This window comes from Hermetia illucens, chromosome 5, assembly GCF_905115235.1.
Source record: "Hermetia illucens chromosome 5, iHerIll2.2.curated.20191125, whole genome shotgun sequence".
NCBI lineage: Eukaryota > Metazoa > Arthropoda > Insecta > Diptera > Stratiomyidae > Hermetia > Hermetia illucens.
The window spans coordinates 60,245,904-60,265,055 of NC_051853.1; the positions used below are offsets into that span (position 1 = coordinate 60,245,904).

At 39.0% G+C, this 19,152-nt stretch overlaps 1 long non-coding RNA gene across 1 annotated transcript; it reads right to left on the bottom strand.

The window, feature by feature from the left end:
* Positions 1-13,398: 13,398 nt before the first annotated feature.
* On the bottom strand, positions 13,399-18,333 carry LOC119657761. Its single transcript, XR_005250167.1, has 2 exons — positions 14,879-18,333; positions 13,399-14,844 (listed from the first exon to the last, which is right to left on the bottom strand). It is a non-coding gene; the product is annotated as an uncharacterized LOC119657761 (long non-coding RNA).
* Between the last annotated feature and the right edge of the window lie 819 nt (positions 18,334-19,152).

Genomic DNA, 19,152 nt, shown 5'->3' on the forward strand with positions numbered 1-19,152 from the left:
TGAGTAAAACGGAAGAAAATAAGAAATTTAAATAGTGCCTACAAATTCACAATACTTAGTGTTTAGAGTATTATTAGTTTGTACTTCTTATATTTTCAGATAAAAAAATTGAAAAATAGAAAATGAAGCAAAAAATAAACATAACAAACCTTAAGAAAGTAAGGAGAAAATGAAACAATTTAACTTAATAATTAATTTAAAAGAACGCTAACGACGATAATAACAAGTATAAATGAATAAGAACATTTTTAAATGGAAACTAAACTGGAAAGTAGATAATTCTAGCGAAAAGATGAAAAATTCAAATAAGAAGTACTGATTAAAACACAAATACCATGGAAATAAGGTGAGAACCAGTCAAAACGAAAATATCTTTATGCTAAGATGAATGTGAAACAAACATTTTCAGCATACACGCTATGAATGTATGTCTTGAAAACACCACGTGGGGACAAACATAGTAAAATTAAATTTTAAATAAAATACGAATTTCTATAACTTCTATAAAAATCGATGGTGACCTCATAAACAGTCCACGTAATTGATATCGAAAAAAAATTGTCTTCATAAATGGCAAATTTGTAAAAGTCCTTTTATTTAAATTATTGCGTCCAAAAAGTTGTGTATTGGAAAGATGAGAGAAGAGAGATTGGAGTTTGATAAGCCGAGGTGTAGATGTGAGTCTGAGAACAAATGGTTGCTTTTACCTTAGGTAAATTTATGTTTCAAGAAATTAAATCACGTCGTTAAATAACGATGACTTGAATAAGTTCAAAATTAATAGGATATGCTGTCTCAAAGCGTTGGCGGAAGAACCGGTTGAGTCCCCTTTTATCTACATTTCCTACGTATCGTGGTTCCTCCAACTTCATTCTTGGCCGTTTTTACAATTCGACAATACAGCTCGTATATTCAACTTATTCTGTACACATTTTCGATTCACTTCTAATGCGGTAGGGATTTCAGGTCGACCCATTTCACCCATAGTTCATTATTCCTAAAAACCTTTCAGAATATTGAACAAGTCGAAAACAGATGGCTCGGCGCTTCAGGTATGAAAGGTTTTGTGTATTTCATCTTCTTCTTTTGATCGGTTTCGTTATTTGGTTCTATCAAATGCCTGATCTGGATGTAATCGAGGGACTTTTCAATCCCCATCCAGCGAATCAAGCTACCATTGTTTTGGCCGGCCTTTTAGTCGCTTACCATCGACTTCGATGTTCAGACCAATCTTCGTAAGTGTATTCTCGTTGGTGCGAATTACGTGATCATACCATCGAAGACATCTCTCGCAATTTTTTTTCCACTATCGGTGCAACCCCATATCGATCGCGGATATCCTCATTTCGGATGTGATCAAAACGTGCCACGACACTAGTCCAACGCAACATCTTCGTCCCCATTACCGCAAGACGCCGTTCATTGTCTTTTATAGTAGGCCAACACTCAGAACCATATGGAGCGACAGGACGGACGACATTGCGGTGAATTTTAGATTTGAGACGTTCATTGATACGTCGATCATAAAGAACAGTTGTGGAACGCCACTTCATCCAAGTTACGTTAATGCATGAAGGAATTTCATAACGCAGTTCTCTATTGGCTGATAACATTGACCCGAGATATTTAAATCGCTTAGGTCTGGGCAGGCCGCTGCCGCCAATAGTGGTTGTACCTGTTTCATGGGGATCGGTCGTCAAAAATTCAGTTTCATTTAGATTCAATTGGAGACCATGTTGCATGAGGCGATAAATCCATTTTTGGATAAGTTGCTCGAGATGATTTTTGCTATTAGAGAGAGAGAAACATTTTGCATCTTGCCTTCGCTGTTATGAGGATCCCCTTTAAATTTAAATTAAATTAAATTTAATATCGGGCCTTTCACTGCAGTCTCCTCTCTATGTGTCCAGTAAATTTCATCTAAATAAGCGGCGACACTCATTCAGATGTGTGTGTGTGTGTGTGTGTATGGTGGGGGAGAAGCTACAGCTTCTGAGCACTCAGGCCGTGTTGGCCCATTGTACTCGCCTCCCCCGTCTAACGGAATATTCCGGATTCGTTAACGTATCGCAGGATTTCCGTTTGTGGATGTGATGCTACCCGTCGCAATTAGAGGACATCGGCACCAAAGATCTGATGCCTGATGCGTCCATAGGCGGGGCATTCACATAGGAAATGCTCCGTGGATTCCGCTTCCTCATTACAGGAGGGACACGTATCATCTTCGGTAATTCCTATTCTGAACATATGCCCAGCTAGTGAATTATGGCCTGTCAGAATGCCCACATGCAAGTCCTCCTGCTTTTCGACAGGATAAACTTTGCGGTACGTATGTTGGGTTCTGGCAGGAAAAGTTTGGTGTGTCGAGCAGCATTTAAGCTCTGCCACCTGTCGTTATGGGAAACTTGTTCCCAGTTTTTGAACTCATTCAGATAGTCAACCGATTTTAACAATCTACTAAAATCCCTGGGGCACAGTTTGCGTTCACCTTTGAGTTCCAGATAATGAATAGTTTATGTAATCGATCAGCTTAAAACTTAATTAGGTCAAGGCCAACATTATTCCCTTCTGATGTCTTGTGTATCATTGACATTGATTTTCTTCTACTTAGTCAATGTGATAGTGGCAGGCTTCGTACCAGGGGCTTACTTATCGTCTTATTCAACTGGTATACCGCGAAATATTATTTTCCATATGCCCTGTATGCAGCAGTCTTTTCTATTTCGCGCCCAGAACTTGCCTGAACCCTTTCGGAATTCGTCGGATCGTTTTCACTAGTCTAAGCATTTATATTATCGATACCCTGGAATTTGCGAAATCTCTTGCTTCGTCTTCCTGAAACTGAAGTTGTTTTGGGACTTGGCTTTCAGAATGCTCTGTCTCCAAAAATGTCGATTCGATATTCACGTCTTCCAATTCCAGAATTCGAGCAGTATACGCTATTTTGATCTATTAAATCCTCCCACCGTTTAGTTGGTTTTCCCACTGGTCTTTGTCATTCATGGCCAGCCCATCATAGCTTTTATATCTTCATGATCATGGAAATTTCTGGGTCGTTGAATACTATATAATATTTCGTGCTATTATCGGTCTCCATGATAGTGCGTCCTCGGTCTCTATAACGCTTCGCGCTGATAATTCTTCACAGAACTCTCGTTTCGAATGCATTCAGCATTTTCTCAATTGCTTGCATGAGGGTCCAAATTTCGCATCCAAAGCATAACACAGGCCTTACAACTGACTTCCAACTAGGGCGCTGGAGACATTAAATATACTTGGTACTTGGTTTTCTGTTCGGACGGAGGTGGAGAGATTGGAGTCGGCATTTGGTTTTTATTCCCTATTGTAGTTCCTTGTCTATTTAAAATACATACAAAGCAAGATAACAAGGTGAATTTATTTTAGTTTCTTCAGCTGCATTGGAATCTTTTGTAACAGGCTCCATTGAAATAGAAAGATTTACTACAACTAAAAAGATTGACTTCAACTGAAGTTGTAATAATTTTTTCGTTGAACTATTGGTTATTATGTAATGGACTTCCGACGATAAAGCCGTTTTTTGTTGTTCATTCAACTTCTTGTATGCTAAACCCAATCTTGAAGCTGTCTAGCGAATAAAGGAACCATTCTTCAAGTGCGCTTAAACTTTGGAAATTCGCCTTATACCATTTTACGCTTCTTCGTTAACAAAATCCCCTGGTGTTTTGCCCCCATTTGTTTGTTAGGGGCGTAGTGCTGCCAAGAAGACAGAAAAGACATTTCGGACTCAAGGCGGGTGAAAAGCATTTCTACGAGTAGTGTACTGGCGTATCTATAGATAGCGTCTACAATAATCTATAGTGTCTTCTTGTGTATGTGTATCTGCACATTCGACTTGACATTTTAGGTTGATCATGATGTTATGATATATGCTCGCAATCACGAAGCCGCGCACCATCGCGCGATGAAAACCACTATTTGTACAACTCGTCACTCTCTTGCCATACTTTTTTTGGCCAATAAAAATTCGATCCTTGAGTTGCATCTCCTGGGCATAGTCTTTCTTGAGTACTACATTTCTCCAACGGAAGCGCTTCGAAATTTTCCTATTTGGATTGCAGATGTAGATGTGTAGATGTATATTTCAGAGGACTATTTTCACGCAAACTCATATAGGAATTCTCCTAAAAAAAGTATCCTAATTAACATGGTCCCTAGCTCAGATAAAGTCGAAGGTTTTCAGAACTGGAAATAAAATACCGAAATCAGGGAAAGAGATAATTGAATTAAAGTTGGACTTGCTCCGCAAAATTCTACCTGATATCTCTCGATCACAGGTCCTGCGATAAGCCAAACAAAACAGGGTATTGAATCGACCCCGCTACTAAAGGCAACAATGTGGTGTTTCATAGGAAACGTGTGTGAGCAGCTTTTTTACCATCTGATGAAATTTGACTCGGACTAGTTAAGAAAACAACATTTTCAAAATAGGCTTCTTTTGAGCCAATGTAAGAATGCCAACGGTTCGTCTAATTTTCCACTTCAATGACTCCACAGTGAGTATCTGGTCTGAGCACGTCAAAATCCCAGGCGCCGCGATCTCGCGCCAAAGTTGTCCAGTATCCAGTGTGTTTCTCTCAGTAAACTCTGGGCGTCCTGGTATACATCATTGCTCTTTTGAAGGCAGGATCTATCTGTTGTCTTATAGCATAGATTTTGTTTTTTTAACCTTCCCGAACAGAATTATGTTCGCTTATTCAAATTAAGTGACCCACCCACCGTAGCCTCGAGCCTGATTTGACCATAACTGGAAGATTTCTTCATTATGCGCTCATCAGGATCGTCCATGCTCACATAAGGGGCCGAAAATTCTCTGAAGGATCTTATTCTTGAATATGATAAGAGTTCGCAACTTTATTTGTTCATAATCTTGTACACTAAGAATTCTGATATCGTCAGGATGTTGGTGTCGAGATAGCTGCGCTTTTTTGGATAGGCCCTACCTGGCCTAAATTCAGAGCCATTGTGCTGAGATCTATGACTCGGTAAGGGAGCAGTGAGTCCTTGATTGTTTTACGTGGGTACCTGTCGTGGAGACTTAATCCCACGGTCTTCTTAAGACACGGATTGATTTTGTGACCACAATCAGAGCCCCGCTGTGACAAGCAACAACGGTACCAGTCTATACCAAGTGCATGGCTTAGCATTCATACTGGTGAATGCAAGACCTACCTAAATCTCTGCCAAACTAAGGAGTACGGCACCCGTGTTGAAACTCAACACCACGCCAAGGCCCAAAGGTCTGTTCTCGCTTGAGCATAACCAACAACCCTCATGAAACTCCCACTGGGGGGCCAACCCCAAACAACCGAGCTGTACTCACAAACAACGGGAGTTCACCCGAAGTATGAGAGTCCAAGGGCTATCCCGGTTCCCATGGTACCAGTATACCCCTGGTGAAGTTTCGTGACCAAATTGCCACTTCAGATGAGCCCCCGTGCAGACTCGGGTCTGATCGCTCTGATTAGGCCTTTGGAGCATCGCCTACTGCATCACGGCCGGCAAGCCAAAGTGAGTACAGCGTCTCCCGATGCCACCACTATGGAGGTTCTCCTCGGTTACTTGGTTTTGGTTCAGCCGACAGGGTTGCCGCCCCGTCTTCCTCACCGCCACCTCTGAGCACCTCGGTAACAGAGCAAACATATGTCATTATCGTAACTGAAGTGTTTTAGGAAAGGTGACGCGGTGGTGCGAGGAGGAAGGATTCGAGCTCATTTCTATGTGCTGAAACTTCTGCCCCCTTGATTTAGTTTATTTAGTTTTGTAATAGTAAAAGGCCGCACTCATCATTGTCCTCTTCCACTCCTTGGTATGGTGAACATATTTGCTGGAACCACTCATTTATGTACTAAGACAAATTGAATTTCGTTGTGCCATGACATTACCTTTTCCTCAAATGGCATCTAGGATGGTTTGTTATCCCAGTTAAATAAACGCAGTCTCTCTAACTATTCGATGAGCGTATCTAGCCCATTGCAGTGTAGCTTCATGAAAGACGATGCAATAGTCCGTCAGATCTTTCTGGTTGTTGGATTTTTCGTAAAATACGAAGTGAGAAAATGTTTACTGCTCTTTGTGATGTGTCTAAGACCAACCACGCCTCGCGTCCACATTCATTTTCCTCTACAGTTTGTGCCTGTTTGCTAGCGAGATCGGTTCAGCTGAATAGCTTTTGCCATTTCGCTGGATCGTAAACTAGATATGGGTGGAGTCGAGAGGCTTTCAAATCACCGTTTAGCATGTTAAGAAATTCGACATTCAGACCAATCTAAACTAGTGAGGTATCATCAGCCCAGGTGACACTACCGTACCACCTCAAAAGCTTCTCTAGAAATTTCTCGACGATGGATGCAATGTCATTTCAATCGCGAATATATTGATCTAGGACTACCCAGTATTGGGAACTATAAAGAACGACAACGTGAGTGATGCCGCATAATATTTTGAATTTGAGAAGTTCGTTAATGTGCTGAACGCAGAGGATGCCAGTTATGGAGCACCATTTCGTCATGAATGGCGCAACAATCGGTGTCTGACCAAGACCTGTCTTAGTGAGGAACTCCAAACATCCCAATTTTGCGTCGAGGTCCACCAATTCAAAATCCCTAGCAACTGCCTAGCCTACGTCATCACTCCATCTTCCACGTCTTCTTTTTCTACCATAGATATTGTCCCCTTTGCCTATACATTCTTTTATTTAGCTCCACAACAACACGCTGGTTTTCCCCATCGTACAAAATATTCGGCAATTTAAATTTTGATTTGATTTCTCTCTTGAAACAATTAGAGTCCTTTCAAAAAAATAACTACTAGCAAAAAACCTTGCAACCATCACTAACATTTACGTTATCGGCTTCAAACTTCGCTAATGAAATATTTTAATACTTGTTTTACAACACAGTATTGTAAAAAATACTAGAACTTACGGGAATATCGTTTAAAACTCAATTAAACAAACAAATAAACACTAAAAACACAAAAAACGATGGCTCCAAATGGACGTCTCTTTTTTAATGATCTCAAAATGTTCGTTGATCATTCTTTTCTTATTTTAATGCTATTTTTAATCGTTTAAATTAGAAAAGAAAAATCCAAACACTCACACGTGCACGCACGTATAAATATTATGTTTGAATGATGCCAATACTTAAAGAGATATATCTTTTTAAAAAAATTATTGTTAACGGCTAAATCTAATTTTCTAGCGTAATTACCCTCTCCCTTTTCCCCTGCATCGCGATTAAAAGCTTAACAAACCATTTTGTGCAATCCGAGAAACGCATCGTGTAAGCAACAAGCAATTCTACCCTTGACATTAGAAATGCATCTTTCCTGTATATGTAGTGGTAAACGATGGAGAAAACACTAACGTTTAGTACTTTTGCAATATTTACTTTTTAATTTAATCGAAATTTTCTTGGAGTACTTCGCATACGCTATTCCTCCTTTAGAGTCTGTCCTTTAAGTTTTTCTACTTTATTTGTAATGTGTAATTACGATAAATTTAAAAAAGGAAACGACAATTCTCATTTAACGAGAATGACTATTGCTTTATAATCTAAATATATAAATTATATATAAAAGAGAAACGCAGCAACCTTGTCCGTTAGAAATAATCGGCATTATTGGTAAATTGAGAGAATTATACATATAAATATACAAACATCTTTTTTAAACCAATTATAAATAATTTAATTTAAAAGAGAAGAATTTGAACTTTTAGAATATTCACCCAGACGGGAATGCGATGAAAGTGTATTGAAAGGAATTGGTTTTGACGGAAATTTTACACGAAATATGGAAACAGATATTTCCACAGTATACAATAAAACTCGGTGTTCAATTTTTCTAGAAATAGGGAAGGAACGCCCGCAAAGTTGAGATAGCAAGAGAGCAAGTAAGATTTTGCAAAAGATCTAGAGATTAATTTGTAACGTAAATGATTATTGTAATTATGAAAACCTAGTTTGAACGATATCTTTTTTGTCCGTTTCTTTCGCTCTAATTCTCTTGATTTAATTGTAATTTTAACGTGTAGTTATTTTATTCTTACGTTTATATATTATAAATACGATAAAATACTACTAAAATCAATTTGTTCTACTCCCGCAAAACCACCAATTAATTTTGTAAAATTCTTCGTTTATGTTATTTTTATTCTTTTTTTTCTCTCTCTCGTAATAAGATTACAGGTGTAATAAAAAAAGAAGTAAATAATGTTTTATAAGTTTTAAATAAAGAAGAAGAAATCAAATAAGTGACAAAAAGAGAAAAACTTGAAAAAAAATATCGAAATTGTAAAAATGTAAGAAAAGTAAAGGAGAAAAAAAATAAAAATTGATTTAAAATAAAAAAGTATATAAGATAAAATTTATTCTCTATGTGAGGAAAATGTGAAGAATAAAATTTTTTCAAAATAAATTCTGCTTTTTTCTGTGTTGATTGCTTGCCAACCGCGAGAAAATAGCTAATTTAAAACCCCTAAAAATTAGTGAAAATCGACCAGCATCACCTAACAACTCAACTAAAGTATCTCCCTCTACGTTAGCCAGGCTCAGAAAGAGAGTGTGATTACTTCAGCCTTCACAAGTTATTCACAAAATCACGTTAGTTAATTCAGATGCCTTTGGGGCTTGCCCCCAAAACGATCCCGAAATCAATAAATGCAGCAAATCAAATTTTCGACTAGAAATGGCACGAGTAGCCGGATACTCGTAAACCCGGAGGCACGATCTAGGGAAGGAAATCTATGACGATTTGCATCCTTAACCCCATTCTTCTTCAGGGTTTAGGTGACTATAAGGCATGTGCTACGGTGCTCCTGGCCTACGTTAGCATCTCTTAGTCGCAATACAGTGCGTTCATAAATGATAGAACCACACCGTTTTTTATTTTGATTGAATTTCATATGAAGCAAGCAATATAGGAGAGATCCACCGTCGGCCAACTTGGGAGAGCGGATTCTATTGCATGATGTAACCCGTAATGCAATTTTCGCCCCTCCTAAATGTGTAGCCTATCCACTGCCACTTCCGCCTTCCGATCATAGTCGGTACGAGTACCAGGCCTGTGCGTCGACCAAGTTCTTTGTTTGAGATAGTGTCAGGCCAGCGTACTTCGATGATATAACGCAGACAGTTGTTCACGAAGACGTGGAGCTTTGGAGTAACAGTGGGGTTCACCTTCCATGTGCTACTCAGCTTGATCTTGGTAGTGAAATAACTGCATTTCCATGTTTTAAGCAGGTTAATGAAAGCAGATCTAGCGCTGTTAATGTGTCGGGCAATATCCAGTTCGGCTCCACCGTTGACAAAAACCATGCTTCCTAGATATACAAATTGATCGACGTTTTCGGTGCTCTGCCCATTCATGAAGATAGGGACAGCACGATGACCAGTCAGACAGAGAACCTTGGTTTTGTTGGTGTTTATCTTTAGTCCAACTCTACTTGCCTCCTTTTCTAAATCCAAAGCCATTTGCCTAGGTCTATGACCCGTCCTCCGAACAAGGCAGTATGAAGAACGTCAACGATAACAAAAAGAAATAATATCGGTGACAGGATGGAACCCTGGCGGATTCTGCTTTGAACCTCGAAATCCTTCGACATTTTACCTCGGTGCAGCACGTGACATTTTGCACGATCATATGTCTAAACTCCGCATACTGTTCCAACTGATCCGTAGGGTATTGGTATGGTCAACGCAAGAAGATCCGGAGCGGAAACCAGCCTGCTCTCTGTCCATCAAGTTTTAAGTTGTTTTTTGATGCGTTCCAGGATTATTTTACCAATTATCTTTGCAACGGCAGAGTGTTACGATGAGATTCCGGCGTTGCATCATGTTGGCATCAACACGGCCGCCAAGGCTGTCAACCAACCAAACTCCCCTAACAGGTTTGCCAGTCGTGAACATCGACTGCGCGAGATAATATAAGGAACCGGACGGCATGTGCTGGAGATGAGAAGCGGAGTTCTTGATTCTCAAATATTATCTCCCTGTTAGGACAGAGATTTTATCAGGTGCCTTGACTCAATAGTCAACAAAACTAAACCCACCCGAGGTAAACTACTCTAATAGAGACGTCTCGAGGCGGGTTGATATAACCGAAAATTTCAATCGCAAAAGAGCTACAATGCCTAACGGCTTAATAAAAGAAGGGGCAGAATCACAAAAAAACGTTTTCCTCTCCTCTTCATGGGGGGCAGATGACATGGTAGCTCGGTAGCAGCCCACTCCAGCCTAATTGTTTGCCCCCTTTAAACATAATGGGGGAGCCCTACACAAACGGTAAGAGTGACGCCTTCATTGGGAGGTTAGAGCACACACAATATAGGTCAATGCATGATTAAACTTATAATTTCAATTCCCCAGAAACAAGACTTGAGGTATAACCGATACATGAATTTAACAGATCCACTCCGAATTTAATTCCAACTTTAGTTCGCATTTTTCTCAAAGATATAATGCTTTTTTGTTCTTCTTCTTTTCTTAGAAAGCTTGACCACTATTTTTAGTATTTCAAATTTTACTTAAATTAATTGTAGTACATATTTTCGAAAGGTTACTCACATATCTTGTACAAAGTTCATTTTTGTACAAAAGCTCTGCCAAATGCGAGTTCATCGAGTCGCTCCTGCGAATTCAAGATTGAGGCCCTGCGAAACATAAATCTGCAAAAATTCCGCCGAGCGGGGGCTTATATACCACAGAAAAGGCGAGAGAAGTGAGGAAGTTGTCGCTTGTGAAGGGAGAGCCCGTACCGCAGTTAGATACTAGACAGCTACCTCACTCCCCCTTGCCCATCAAGGGGGGAAATCAGTGCGAGTACACACGATTTCAAATTGTTTTGCCCTTGAGCATGAGCGACATGTACCGAAAACCCGATCAGCTGTGTTTGACATACCGCCCGGACTTGCCAATGTATTGGTGAGATTGGCAAGTTTTTGCTTATGTATAAGTGAATACGTGAAACAACTTTTTGCTAGATGGGTGAGCACGCCGTAGTACCAGAATAGCAAAAGCTCACCGATCTCTCTCTTACCAATACGATTTGACGAAGATTATGCCTTTTCCTTGTTTAGCGTCTCTGATGTGTACAAATAAGCTTCTGCAAGCGTACTTGCAAGTGGGGTCATTTTTGTAAGGGTACTGCCTATAGTAGATCTACTGTGCCCGTACTATCTGCGAATGGCAGTAATCTTGGGAAAGAGAGTCGAGAGGTAGATAGACTGCGCATCTCATAAAAGACGTGCGGCCGTGGTTCAATCGAAAGCACGATTAGGTTGACTATTACCTAACCCAGCTGCTCGGTGGACATGTGTATTTTCAATCTTACCTGCACACAATCGGGAAATCACGGTCCGCCTCTTTTTTTGCAATAATTTGATGAATTTCTTCTTCTTCTTCTGCAGAAGGTGGGAGCGCCCTTGCCATCACTTTTCGATGGAAAGGTCGTATCCGGACACAAAATTGAGGCCATGCTGCAGATCGACACTTGGAGCCGAATGGCACGTTGCACTCAAGCTATTCTTAAGGCGAAAAATAGGGAGATGGATAGGAGAGATACCAGGGTAGCTGACTCCATGAATCCACGGAGTTTTGCTCCTATACTGGGTAGGCCTGGCCTGAGTATGTGTTAAACTGTTCCGGGTCAGAGTTCTAGATGTTCGAGGAGGTTGTTTTAGCCAGTATTCTGTCTGAGACGGGAGTCCTACACTTTGTGGGTAAATGTATTTTACCCCCCTAAAAGAAAAATACTCTCTCCTATAAATTCTGGTGTGAAAAACTAGCAGACTAACAAAATTGGTAGAAGTTTGGACAAGTTGATTGCTTCCAAAAATCATGGGATCGATTATTTATCGAGCGAATGGGAGTTAGTTGTTGATCCGGGGAATACTTTCTAAAATAATGAGTTAGAAATGTATACTGCGTTGCGCTTCTCTGTGAAATAGAATATATATATCAGGTTGTCCACAAAGTTTTCGCACAAATCAAAGACAGAATTCAGCAGATAAGTTTATAAAAACCTTTAATTATTTAATCTAATATATAATTGCCTCCATTAGATACGACTTCCCTCCATCTATCGGGCAACTTCAAAATCCCCCCTCTATAAAACTCTTCCCCCTTCCCCTCAAAGTACGTGCGAAGTGCACTTTGGAGGTCAGCTTCAGAAGTCATTTTTTTACCATCCAGAAAATGTTGGAGGGACCTGCACAAATGGTAATCAGAAGGAGCAAGGTCGGGACTATACGCAGGATGACTCAAAACTTCCCAGCCAAGCTCACTCAATTTTCGCTGAGTAGTTAAAGATGTATGCGGCCGGGCGTTATCATGATGAAAGACAATATTTCGCCTGTTGACCAATGCTGGTCGTTTCGAACGTAGCTGGGTGTTTAATCTGTCGAGCTGCTCGCAGTACTTATCGGCGGTAATGGTCTCGTTTGGTCCCAAAAGCTCGTAGTGTATGGGGCCACGAACGTCCCACCATATACTGAGCATTCGCTTCTGCTGATGAATAGACGGCTTTGCTACCGATGGACCCGGTTGATCTCGATGAGTGTAGGCTCGTTTCTTCGCTACGTTTTCGTACACAATCCATTTCTCATCGCCAGTTACCAATCGATTCAAAAAAGGGTCGTTTTCGTTCCGTAAAAGGTTAGCGGAGCAAATTCTCACTCTATCGGCCAGATTTCGCTCAGTCAGTTCGTGCGGTACCCACTTTGTGCTCTTCAAAACATATCCAAGACGCGTAATGGCTACTGCTACTCCTGATTTTGATACACCGAGATCCTCTGCAAGCACACGTGTCGAAAGAAAAGGATTCGCTTCCAGTTTGTTGCGCAGGATATCGTCGTCAATCGTATAGGGTCTTCCTGAGCGAGGTTCATCTTCAAGTGTCAGGTCTCCGCTGTAGAATTTTTCGAACCAATCGTAAACTGTCCTGCGCTTTACCTTTCCTTCACCGAATACCTTCGACAAATTTTCAATCGCCTTCGGCACCTTCGTCCCCATTTGAAACTCGTACAAAATGCAATGACGAAAATGTACTTTGTCGAATTCCATGTTTATCCTTGAATATCCTTCACAACACTGATCCTTCAAGGATAATTTACCATGCATTTTATAGTTAGGACTCTGACCTTTCCATTGGGATATCACATGTTGTACCTGCTGTTTTGGTTTGTCTGCTAATTGCTTTTTAATTGTCACATTAATATTTGTGCGAAAACTTTGTGGACAACCTGATATATTGTAGCAACGTTTTTTTTAAATATAAAATTCCATTAGTGGAGCAACATACTAGTATGTATAGTATACAATCTATAGCTGCCCCAATAATAACAAAAACCACACCAGAAACACTTTTTCCATTTTAGTTTATTATGTCCTCCTCATTTATTCCTATTATCTCTTAAATTTATGACGACTCATTACAAGTGCAAGAACCTTGATCCTGTATAAAAATATTTCTACTTTCGTGCAAACTTCCATACAATACAAATGCTTTTGTTTCCACATTTTTGGGAATGATTTAATACAAAAATACATACATATGTTATAAATGATTTCTCATACAAAAAGAATCATCTAGAGATATTAGGACAGCGATTTTGAAGAGACTGTTATCTTGATAAATCTATGAAGATATTTTATGCGGAACCATCGTTGAATTGCATACTTTCTCTATATCCTTTGCTAATCATACACCTTACAGTTAGCTAATATATCATACGATTGCATGTATAAAAATTAGATTACAAATAAAACCATCTTAGTAAGATATATTTGATGTTAGAAAGTACAAATTCTTCCCCGGATATCTTTAATATCATTGCCCAAAAAAATTATTCGTAAGTACTAAATTCTTAATAGTTTTTGTATTTATTTATTTTTTTATTTGTTTCTCATTCAACAATGCTATTGTCAATATTAAATCCATTTCAGGAAGGTTACATGAGAATAACCAATTTATTTAAAATCACTTTATAGCTCAATTCGTAGCCTAAATGAACAATTGTTGCTAAGCATCCATGGAGGACACCTTGGACTATGTGTAAAATCCCAAAGATAAAAAATTTATGAATTGATGTAAAAACTTACAGATGTCAGTAACGGACTGAATTTAACAATAGGATAGCACCTTGAGGGAAAGACAGTTCGGAAAAAAATCAATTCGACCTAGTGAACAAACTTGATCTCGGACCATTTGATATTTTTAAAAGTATCTTTTTGGTTTCTTATTTAACAATTTCTATAATTATATGGTGAAAGCGGATAGATGCGAATTCTTTTGAATTTTCTAAGGGAATTTCCCGTGAAATTTTCAGTTCTGGACCTATTAAAAGCACGACGGGGTGAATGGAAGAAAATCATTATTGCATGACGAGTCGTCTGCGAGCACAGTATGCTTTATTGTATTCGTGTTAAATTATTCTAGTGCATTCCAAGAGCTATGAGTGAATCGAAGGAATAATGACTTATGCACCGACTTGGGTAAACATTGTTACCTTTGAAGTTTTTTAAAAAAATCGACTAAACACGGTTCGCATTGTATATATAAATAATTATTGTAAAATTTGCTAATCAGTTTGATTATTTTTCTTTGAAAATCACAATTTGCTTTACTTTGTCAAAAACGTCTATAAATTCAAAATGGCTAAATTATAATTAGGATATATCGACATAATTTAACTAGATTTCTATTTTGTGTATTCTGTTTATGGCAGAATCTCGTGAGATCCGCTTTTATTTTATAAACGTTCTGCTCATCTACGTAGCACTGATTCCCAGCCGCCTGTTTTTTCTATGAAAGGGTTCCACTCAACATCCTGCATAACTGCATCGTGGATATCTATAGCAATTATACCTTTATTCAGTTAATACTCGTACACATATTAGACTCACGAAGTGATCAAATTTTGTCTGATTTTGCTGACATTATATTGTCATTTCCAATTTGATTTACAATTTTTGTTAGTGTAGCTCAAGGTAACCTTTACTGTCAGATTGCGTTTCACTGATAGATGCTTTCATTCCCCATTAACCAGCAGGATCCAGAGTTTCGAAGTTTGCAAATTATTTTAATTATTTTCGGGGCATTCGCCGACGTTCAACATATGGGCGACACTCGGATATCTAAAAGGATAAAAGAAGGTTTCAGAGCGTAGAGAAAGCTCCGAAAGCGCTGGGTAGATTCTCTTGATGAAGACAGTGCATCACTTCTCAGATTTCGAAATTGGAGGACGAGGGGCGAGGAGGAGGCGATCAATAGATCGAGATGGTTTGAGAAACAACATCATAAAGACAAAGGCCTGAAATGGACTGTAGAACCTCGACGGTGATGACCATTTTTAAGCCAATCGACGTGCAGAACATCTTTATTGAAGTTGCGATTATTGAACTCCTTCCCTCTTTACATATTGGAAGCGATTTAAAAAAAAGCGAGGTCACAGCAAAATGAGTTACGATTTTCCACAGTTCTTAAATGAGTGAGCAGAAAATGTCTTTTCCATAATAGGGAAGACGCTCTTTAAAATGCCGAGGAAAAACGCTTGTCTTGGGGACAGCAATTTACTGACGTAGAGATAAAAGCTGAAATAATCCTGGAACGTATTAAATAACGTCTCAAAATCTTGATCGACAGAGAGCAGGCTGATCTTCTCTCTGGAATCTCCTGTATTGAGTACATTAGAGTCTTTCGGATCCAGCTGTTTTCACCGATCTCGGCAGTAACAATAGGAAATATATCCGAAGTTCTATACACAGAAGATGTATGCCACGTACTGTATTGAGGTAAAATTTCGGAGGAATTTGAAGTCCAAAGCGGATTCGCCAGAGTTGCATTCTGCCTCCGAATTTATTTCTTTTTCTACTCTACCAGGCTAACAATATCCAGTTGCTTTCACAGCGAGTTATGGCTCTTGGCAAAGTAGGACAAAGCCAAGATTCTCAGTCTGTGTGCTGTTATATGGAAGCAGCGTATGGAAAGTAATTGCCAATGTTACTCGAAAGTTCCAAAACTTCATCAACTTATTGTCTACTCTGGCCTGATAAAATTTAGAATGGAGAACTTTGTCGGCGAATGGTGGACGTGTTGATCAGAAAGTGAAAGTAGAACACATTCAGAAATGGCGATAAATCCACTTCGGACTATGTCACAATGGAAGCCATTATTACTGGGTGTCCGATGAATGGGTTGCCATAGATCTATGTGGAGGAAAAGTGTAGGCTTTTCGGAAAGCTTAAGGGAGCTGCATCACATTCTCAAGAATTGACACCAATGACACATAGTGGTATTATGATTATGAAAGACAAGGAATTTTTTTAATGAAGGCCGGACTTACGGATTTCTTTTCATTCATGTCATTCAATAGGGAATTTTGTTGCTACTAGACAGTTGGCAATATGTAATAGACCATGAAGGAAACTGTGGAAAGACTTTTTGAAAGTTTGACTTTTTGAGCCCTTAACATACCAAGCTTCTGTCGTCAAAGTTGTTTACTAAACTACTCCATGACTCCATGTTTTTCGTTATTAAAATTAAAGCTTTTTTGAAAAGCGATTTACAGGCGTATTAACATGATATTAATTTTTAATTATTCTGGGAAACATAAAAATAAAGTAGTTACGGCGAAATCACTTATAATTTCGCTCTAGATTTTCCAAGGATCCCAACGACAAAAAAGAGCTGTAATCGAAGAAATTTTCAAATTTGAAAGATTGCTGTGTCAAGTTCAGAAATATTTTAAGGATTCTTCAAGTTGTTTTTTTTGCACTTGCCATGTATTTCTAAGCCCAGTTGATGTGAATCTTTTGTGTAAAAAACGTGCTTTGCAAACATTGATAGGATCATACCTAAACCGACGCAGTTGACATTAAGCAGAAAGGCGCAATTATTCATTGGCTGACCGGAATATATCTGTTCATCAATAGCCGCAATAAAATTAAGGTTTAATGAAAGCTCAGTGCGCCGTTTTTTGAAAAAAATATCGTGAAACAGGTCAAATAGAGAGAAAAAAAGGATCGGCAGGAAAAAAGTGCACCACTTCAAAGGAAGACCGAATTATTTTGAGAGAAAGCCTTAAAAGTCGTTTCTAAAATGCAGTTCAATTCGCAAAAGAAGTGCAACAATCACATCAAATGAACATTTAAAAAAAAAAGACTGGTCAAAGCCGTCTAAAGGGTTTGGGCATCATCCATTAAGTCATTACAAGGTTTGAAAAGAACACATGCACACGTGATTGCAGAGATAACAGGTTAATGAAAGCTAGACGTTCAGGATATTTCAAGTAGGCAACGTTCTTTTTAAAGGTTAGGAATCGAGTAAATCTCCTTAGTATAGACTCAACTGTATCGCAGTCGCAATTATGGTAAGGGGGCCATACTACCGAAGCATATTCAAGAATATTAGGGACCAAGGATTTACAAAGGATAACTGAAGAATGGATATCCATGAATCGATAGGAGAAACGAAGGATAAGGATAAAGCCGGATGCGGCTGAGAACATCGACATAATGGAAATTGAAGTTTGCTGTCAAAAGTCACACCTCGGTTTTTGTAAGAGGCAATCACGACTAAGGGCTGACCATCCACATAATAAACGGATGTCGGCGGAGAAGTTTATAGTGAATAGCATAAAGAGTAGCATTTCTTCAAATTAAGTGGCAACTTGTTACGAACGCACCACTGAGATAGTGTGTCAAGGTTTGACTGAAGGCTGCACTGATCAGTAAATTATCTGCATATAAAAGGCTAGGACAGGTAAACAAGGAAGGAAGATCATTCACGAAAAATGAAAACAGAAATGGACCGAGGATGGACCTTGGGGTACTCCCGAGGAAATAAAATATAGAGACGATATACAACCATTGCAGAAGACACGATTCACTCTACCATCTAAGTAAGATCCTAACCAAGAGAGCAAAATGCAAAGCAATCATTTCTGACAAAGAAAATGGAAACTAAGCGTTTAAATTGGGCTAAACCACCAAAAGCAAGCAAAATTATTTTCTCGGATAAATCAAAATTCAATCTTATAGAAACCGATGACTTTCGCAGCGTTTGACGCAAACGGGGCGCACACGATATGCACAAAATTGTACCCTTCCAACCGTGCGATGGTGTGGGGATGCATTTGTAAACAGAAAACTGAGTCGATTTTAATATTAGAGGACACAATAAATGCCACAACTGTGGCTGAGCTTAAGGGGGTCATCCCGTGTGTCGGGTTGGAGAAATCGATTTTTTTTTTCTTGCATGAATTGTATTTATATATAGTGGAGAATATGTGGGCAGAGGGATTTTCCGATATTCTGAGTCCTTCAGAAATTACAGGGTTAAACAGGTAAGGAGTTTGCAGCCGCGGTTAGAGTACTCGATGAGAAAGAGCATCGAATCTTTTTTTACCTGTTAGTTTTTTACCTGAGCCTTATAAATTTGAACACAGGTATAAATATAAAAAGATGACAAACCAATCAATTGTCTAAACTTATTTGGTGTTTGGAATAAAAAGAATAATCCAGTCTAGAGTGAGCACTGAAAGGCGTTCAAGTTATACTCAGTTATATTTTGTTGTAAGTATTGTGCTGTTTATGTGTTCAGTGATTTTTTTAAATGGATCGTATGAAGGGAGATCGCTTTAACGTTCAACGTCATGCTCGTACTAAAAAGCGAGTATTTCATGGGAATCGATACTTATCAGAGAAGAAAAAGGACTTCGCATCAACATCAGCAAAGAAACATTTAACAAGCATGAACATGGATGTTCCAATTGCGACAAGTTTTGTATATTGTATATTGGATTTTGCTGGAGTTTTCTCCGGTATTTCTGCAAATTTCTGCAAATAATAAAATATACGTAGTAGTAAAAAATGAATGCGTAGGACATGTCGAGAAAAGAGTGGGAACGCGGCTTAGAAATGCAAAGAAGAATCACAAAGGCATTGGTGGAAAAGGGACTGGAAAATTTACTGATAAGGACCTCACTACATTTTCTGGGCTAGCTATTCGTCGACACGCAAATTGGATAGAAGAAATGAAGCAAGAAATTTAGGAAACTTTCTTCCATAAATGTTCTACACACGAAAATCCTCAGCTTCAAAATTGTCCGGC